Raw genomic sequence first — 6,815 nt, 5'->3', positions numbered from 1 at the left:
TGACCAGTTAGGTTCCAAACATTAAGATTGACACAGTTGCTTCATCTATTCTTTATCCCTCATTGTTAACAATCAAGTCCTGTGCATTTTTTTAAAATATCTTCGTTCCTGGGCTATGTGAATTTCTTGATCTGAATATATGGGGGATATATCTTCTATTGGTGTTAGGAGTGGTGTGAGAGAGACTCAGTATTTGTATGCTTTGTGCAACTTGCTTGGCTGCATGGTCCGTTATTTCCTTTAGATTATATAGACCCTTCCTTTTGATGACCCCGAGGTGAATTACAGCCACCCCTTTAGGTTCATGCACAGCCTCTAAGACAGCTATTATTTCAGGTCCATATTTAATAGGAGAGTTATGACTTGATAATAGCCAGATTGCGTATTGCGTTTGAAATAGGGGCAATCTCTCTCCAGATTGCCCCATGCGTTTGAAAGTGAGCACTATTAACTGCTTTCTGGGCAGATGGATTTGGTGGGAGTGCTTTGGCCTCAACAGTCTGAGTCAGACTGACTATAGTGTACCCAGCTTTTTATATTCCCCTTTTCATGAAACTACTGCCACTAGTAAACCTTCATCTGCATTATCAGTAGGAGAATCTTTCAAGTCTGGTCAGCTGGAATAAACAAGATCAATAACCTCTGAACAGCTATGCTCTATAGAACTATGGCCAGGTCCAGGCATAAGGGTAGCTGGGGTTACCGGGTCTGATGGGTCTTAAGGACCACTTCTGGTGTGTCTAAAAGCATAGCCTGGTATTTAGAAAATCGCCCCCAACCCCCACCCCCATCATCCATTGGTGGCCTTTAGTTTCTAAAACGCTTTAGACCTAATATGAAGTCATTACTATCAGGGACTGTCCAGTAGTAAGTTTTGAGGCTCCTTCCACCAGGAGGGCTGCTGTATGCTTGGCTAAAGCCTCTGTTTGCAATTTTACATCAATAAAGGTACTTCCTAGGACAAATATGGCTAAGGGATGAAACCATTAAGAAGCCCCCTTTGAGGCCTAGTCTTAACAATATCTTAATTACAAGGAATCATTTACAAGGGGGGCAAGACTTGTCTAGAAATAGACATCAGAAAAGATTTAGAATAGACAAGTAGGGCCCCAAGTGCATCATCCAATTTAATACCATAAGGAAATTGGGGTTACCCATTATCTCTACAAGTCCATTCTTAATGCCATGGAATGGGGTACACTCTGACTTTTAAGGAACAATTTTGTCATCCCAGCCACACGGAATTAGTAAAGGTGATAGTTGAGTTATACAGTTGTTGAGGAATCCAGCCCATTTTCCAGCTGTTTAAATAATCATATGCCCATGGGGTCCTGTTATTATCCCCACAGAATAACAAGCAAGAAGATTGTTGACATATGAGCTATGATGTCAGTTTCTCTGAAGTTTATCTTAAGCTGTCTAGCTTAGGCAAACAACAAACATTCAAAAACCAACTAGAACTTAACATCCACAAAGATGTGTTATTGAGGAGCACCTGGGTGGATATTCGGTTAAGCGTCCGACTTTTGCTTAGGTCACGATCTCGCGGTTCGTGGGTTCGAGCTCCGTGTTGGGCTCTGTGCTGACTGCCAGCTCGGAGCCTGGAGCCTGTTTCAGTCTGTGACTCCCTCTCTCTCTGACTCTCCCCTGCTCACGCTCTCTCTCTCTCTCCTAGAAATAAATTTAAAAAAAAAACAAAACATAAAAAAAAAGATGTGTTATTGAAACATAATTTTTCTCTCTAAAATCACCCTTATTTCCAGAGATAGCCAAATCAAGACTAATTCATTTGAAAAACAAGACCAGTTTTATTTTTTTTAAGTTTTTTAATGTCTATTTATATTTGAGAGAGAGAGAGCACGCGCACAAGTAGGGGAGGGGAGAGAGAGAGAGAGGAAGAATTTGAAGCAGGTTCCAGGCTCTGAGCTGTCAGCACAGAGCCCAACGCGGGGCTCAAACTCATGAACCACAAGATCATGACGAGAGCTGAAGTCTGATGCTTAACCATCTGAGCCACTCAGGTGCCCCCCCAATTTTAACAAATTTAGCTGGATTATTTACATAAATTCAGTAAGAATAGCAATTGACTCTCCAGATCTTTTAAAATCTGCTTTGCCAGTACTTTTCATAATGAATCTAGTTTTAGTAGCTTCTCTAGGCCAGAAGCCAAGCTAAGTACTTGCCATCAGATATGCCTGCAATACCTATAGATTTGGGCAAATTCCTCTTCATGAAGACCTCAGAATATCCTGAGGTTCCTACACCTACCAGGAAGTGACTTTCTTTACTCACCTGGTGAGGCTGCTGGGAACTCTGTTAGCAAGATATCAGACCAACATTTCCAAGGGACTCTATGGCTCCATGTTTCATAAAGTCAGCCTTAGTTCCTTAAAGCTGTCTGGACATCTCTGAGTCTGTGTGAGGAGGTTTTAGAGTGATGGGGGTCAGAGCCAACAGACCTCTTCTTATTCCTGTCCTTATACAAAGTTGTCTGTCTTGGGCATGGGACAGCTACTTAAGTCACTAGCATGGCTGCCAATCTTAAGTCTCCTGTGCAAGGTTTCCTTCTCATTGGTCTAATGTGATCCCTCTCACCTCTCTGGTCTAGCCGCTTCTGGCTGTGAGACCTCTGCTTGGACCCCACCGAAACCAGTACCCAATTGAATTAAAACCCATCTGGGGACTGTTTCCTAGGGAAGTTGGCTATTTAAGACTTAATGTGTTGGAATGTCACTTAGACCATGATGGATTTCTAGCTTTACTGTTTACCGTCAGTGCCCTCTACTAAATACTTAAATTCCCAAATTGGGTAAATTCCCCGTGTAAATCTTTTCTAGTGTTTTCCATGGCTTTAAAAATGGCAGGTTCTTCACAGCATGGCACAACATAGCTTTCATAGCATGGCAGGGTATTTCAGTCCATTCACCAGCACCCACTTGTAGCCTAGAATACAGTAGGGAAGCGGGGGAAGCTAGCATCCCTCCCACAGGGCCTTTATGGCAAGACAGTGATCAACAGGGATTTCATTCGAGGGACATCTCTAGTCGCTTTGACACCTGCCCTACCAGGCATTTTTGAAGTAGAATTTTAATCTTATTCTAGTGTATTTTTAGAATCTATTTATTTCAGGGTCACCTGGGTGGCTTAGTCGATTAATTGACCATCTGACTCTTAATTTTGGCTGAGGTCATAATCCCAGGGTCGGGAGATCAAGCCGAGTGTTGGCCTCCACAACATGGAGCCTTCTTAAGATTCTCTCTCTTTTCCCCCCTTTGCTCCCTCTCCCACTTGCATGCTCGCTTGCGCTCTCTCTCTCTCTAAAAATTAAAATAAAATCCATTCATTTAACCTTAGTCCGTCCTGACCACACATAAAATTCCTTTCCAAAGATTTCCCTTCACAAACCTTCTACAACTTTACTTTGCATTCAGATTTTGTCCCAAGCCATTTCTTTCCAGACAACCAGTCTCATTTTGGACAAAATTACCTTAACTTCAACAAAAATGTACTTTTTCTTATATCTTTCTTACACATCTACTTTCCTACGTACAGAGTTGCTTCCCTTATTTTCATCAGTCTTAATTACATTTAGCAGAATTTTGAACTCTTAGAAACTAGTCTCCAGTGAAAACTCAGGAGTAACAAATTGTGAACTGTTATACTAGAATTCTTTAGATGGTAAATTTATGAATCAATTAAGCACAAAGCATGTTTACTAACAGACTCAAATATCCTTAATTTTTCTGCATGCAGTAAGAAGCCGAAAGCACAAACCTGTGTTCAGTCATCAATGCTTTAGCACTTCTTCCTATTTGGAAAAGATCTAGATGTCCAATGAAAGAGAGGACATCAAGTTTCTGGATCTTATTACCGTTCTGACCATAGTACTAATTTCCAGTCAAAAGACAGGCTTTCTCCTCCCCATAGAGTAACCATAGGCTAGAGGTTTGCAGCCTGAGAAATTGACCTGAAAGTGTTCCAATAAGACCATACTCCGTGAGAAGCCCCTAAAATTAAAGAGAAGAGAAAGTACTCACCAAGTTTGCACCATGGCTCGAAGTCCAGGTGAGAAGACTCAGGCCCCACAGTGGGAACCAAAATGATGTGGGAATGTTGAGGTTCTGAGTGAAAGGTCAAGAAAGAATTGAGACATCTTTGGTGCAGAAAGGTAGTTATACTAAAGCACAGGGACAGGACCCAGGGGCAGAAAGAGCTGCGTTAGGGTCATGAGGAGTGGCTGATTATATACTTTCAAGTTGGGGGAGCATTAGGCATAGCATAACTCTCTAAGGAATCTCTAAGGAAAGATGTCCAATGAACTTAATCCATTTTATCATCCAAACATAACTTTAAAGTTAGCAATTATCCATGAAAACTTAGACATAGAATTAACCATCAATTTTTTGAGAGAAAAAGAGCATGTGCACAAGAGCAGGGGTAGAAAATCCCAAGCAGGTTTCATGCTCAGCACAGAGCCCAAAGCAAGGCTCAATCCCATAACTATGGGATCATGACCTGAGCCAAAATCAAGACTCAGACACTTACTGACCACCCAGGTGCCCCAGCCATCATTTTAAGTCATCTTTTTGCTAACAAATTGCAACAGAGAAAACAGGAGCTTATTCAGCCTTCAGTAATCCTTGGTAGAATAAAAGTTTCAATTAGTTTAAATATTGAATTATGTTCCACTTGGGTTCACTTAAAATTTGTTACCGATTGTCAGCACTTTTGGGGTTTTTTGGTTTGTTTGTTTTGCCTGGGGTACCAGGGGGGATATCTAAAGGGGGCAGTGTTAAGTCTGAGGGGGTGCTCTTCGCTCCCTGACAGCAAAGAGAGGAGGAGGAGCCAATGGTGCCGGAGGCACGGAAGATGGTATAGGAACCAGTTATGTGGGCCACACACCTAAGGCGGTGCAGAAACAGGAGTGGTGGGAGACAGAAGCAAAGTACTACCAGAAGTTAGAGAAAGAGGGGGGCGCCTGGGTGGCTTAGTCGGTTAAGCGTCCGACTTTCGCTTAGGTCATGATCTCGCGGTTCGTGGGTTCGAGCCCCGCGTCGGGCTCTGTGCTGACTGCCAGCTCAGAGCCTGGAGCCTGTTTCAGTCTGTGACTCCCTCTCTCTCTGACCCTCCCCTGCTCATGCTGTCTCTCTCTCTCTCTCTCCTAGAAATAAATAAAAAAGAAAAAAAAAGAAGTTAGAGAAAGAGGGTTCCTGGGTCTAAACTTCATCAGCTCAGCCAGATGAGCAGATACAATATTGATTTTTTTCCACCAAAGTGGAAATATGCAGTCCATGTTGGGCTGGGGAAGACAGGGTACTTTCCCAAAACAAAAGTAGTTTCAGCAGCTGCCTAGGAATATTCCTTAAAGTTCCCATCCCAACATACCTCAGTTGGCTCTAATTTTCACCATTAACCCAGGAAATGAATGAGAAGAAGCCCCCACATCTATTAAGAAGAGGGAACAGTAAGAGAGTTACCAGCCCCTTAGTTAGGAATGGCCTGTGTTTCCTCCAGCAACCTGGGTTTAGGAGAAGGCCTATTTAGAAGATTAGCCAATATATCAGGAGGGAGTTTATTGGCCTGGCTAAGTGGCCAGACACATTCTGCAAGAGGTCTTTAGGCCCGGGTCCTGATTTAGAGCCATGAAGTTCTGGACATAGGTTACCTCCATCCATTTGCCTTATTTCCTGCAGTAGAGATCTAACTGATAGGTCATACTGAGGCCATGCAGCATTACAGGAGATGAGTCCTTGCTTTTTCTTCTTCCAGAGAGAGAGATTGAGAGAGGGAAAGAGAGAGAATCCCAAGCAGGATCCACACTGTCAGTGCAGAGCCTGATGTGGGCTTGAACTCCCAAATTGTGAAATCATCATTTGAGCTGAAACCAAGAGTGGGATGCTTAACCAGCTGAACCACCCAGGCACTGTAGGAGGAGTCCTTTCTTAAATTTTGCAGTTTGAATTGTTTCCAGTGGGTTAAAAGGCATTCCGAGGGAGAGTCCTTGGGAACTGAAGAAGAGAAAAGGTTCATTACTAAAAATCCTCACAATCGCAGTGCAGCTCTTTCTGCCCAGAGGTCCTGTCCCTTTGCTTTGTAAAACCATCTTTTTGCACTGAAAACATCTCAAGAATTCTTTCTTGACCATTTGTTCCCAGACCCCAAATAACATTACAGACACTGGAAAACAGTATTGAAGTTCCTTTAAAAAATTAAAAACAGGGACACTTGGGTGGCTCAGGTCATGATCTCATATTTTCCTAGAGGGGGAGATGGGGGAAATAGGTGATGGGGATTAAAGAGTACACTTACCACGAAAGGGAAAAAAAATTGAAGAAGCATTTTCACATTGACTTGAATGTGTGTGCTTGTGTCATGTGCTTGTGTGATAAAGAACTTGATTGGTCTTTGTCCTTGGTTCCTGGGAGGTAACCCCTCAATCCTTGGAATTTCCTGATGCGTGTCTTTGTTATTCATAGTGGGTCTTGAGACCACCTCTGATAGTTTATGCTAATGAGGTGACCCGGTTACTCCTAGTTTATGCTAATTAGATGATTCAGGATGAGGGCTGACCTAGTCAGAAAGATCAACCTTGTGGTTAGAGGATTAGGACTTTGAGCCTTGTGGTAACAGCCTGACCTCAGAGGGAAGGGGCACTGGAGATTGAAATCAACTAACTGTGTGGTCACCCAACCATGACAACCTAATGAAAGCCCAGTGAAAACTTCGGACAGTGAACGTCAGGTGAGCTTCCCTGGCTGGCAGTACCCTGCATAGTTACACATCCATAAGCCAGCAGGTAATGTGCTCTTGGGGAG

This window comes from Hyaena hyaena, unplaced genomic scaffold (genome assembly GCF_003009895.1).
Source record: "Hyaena hyaena isolate Hyena2069 unplaced genomic scaffold, ASM300989v1 scaffold_57, whole genome shotgun sequence".
NCBI lineage: Eukaryota > Metazoa > Chordata > Mammalia > Carnivora > Hyaenidae > Hyaena > Hyaena hyaena.
The sequence above is the reverse complement of the archived record's forward strand: the minus strand, read 5'-3'. Positions refer to the sequence as shown.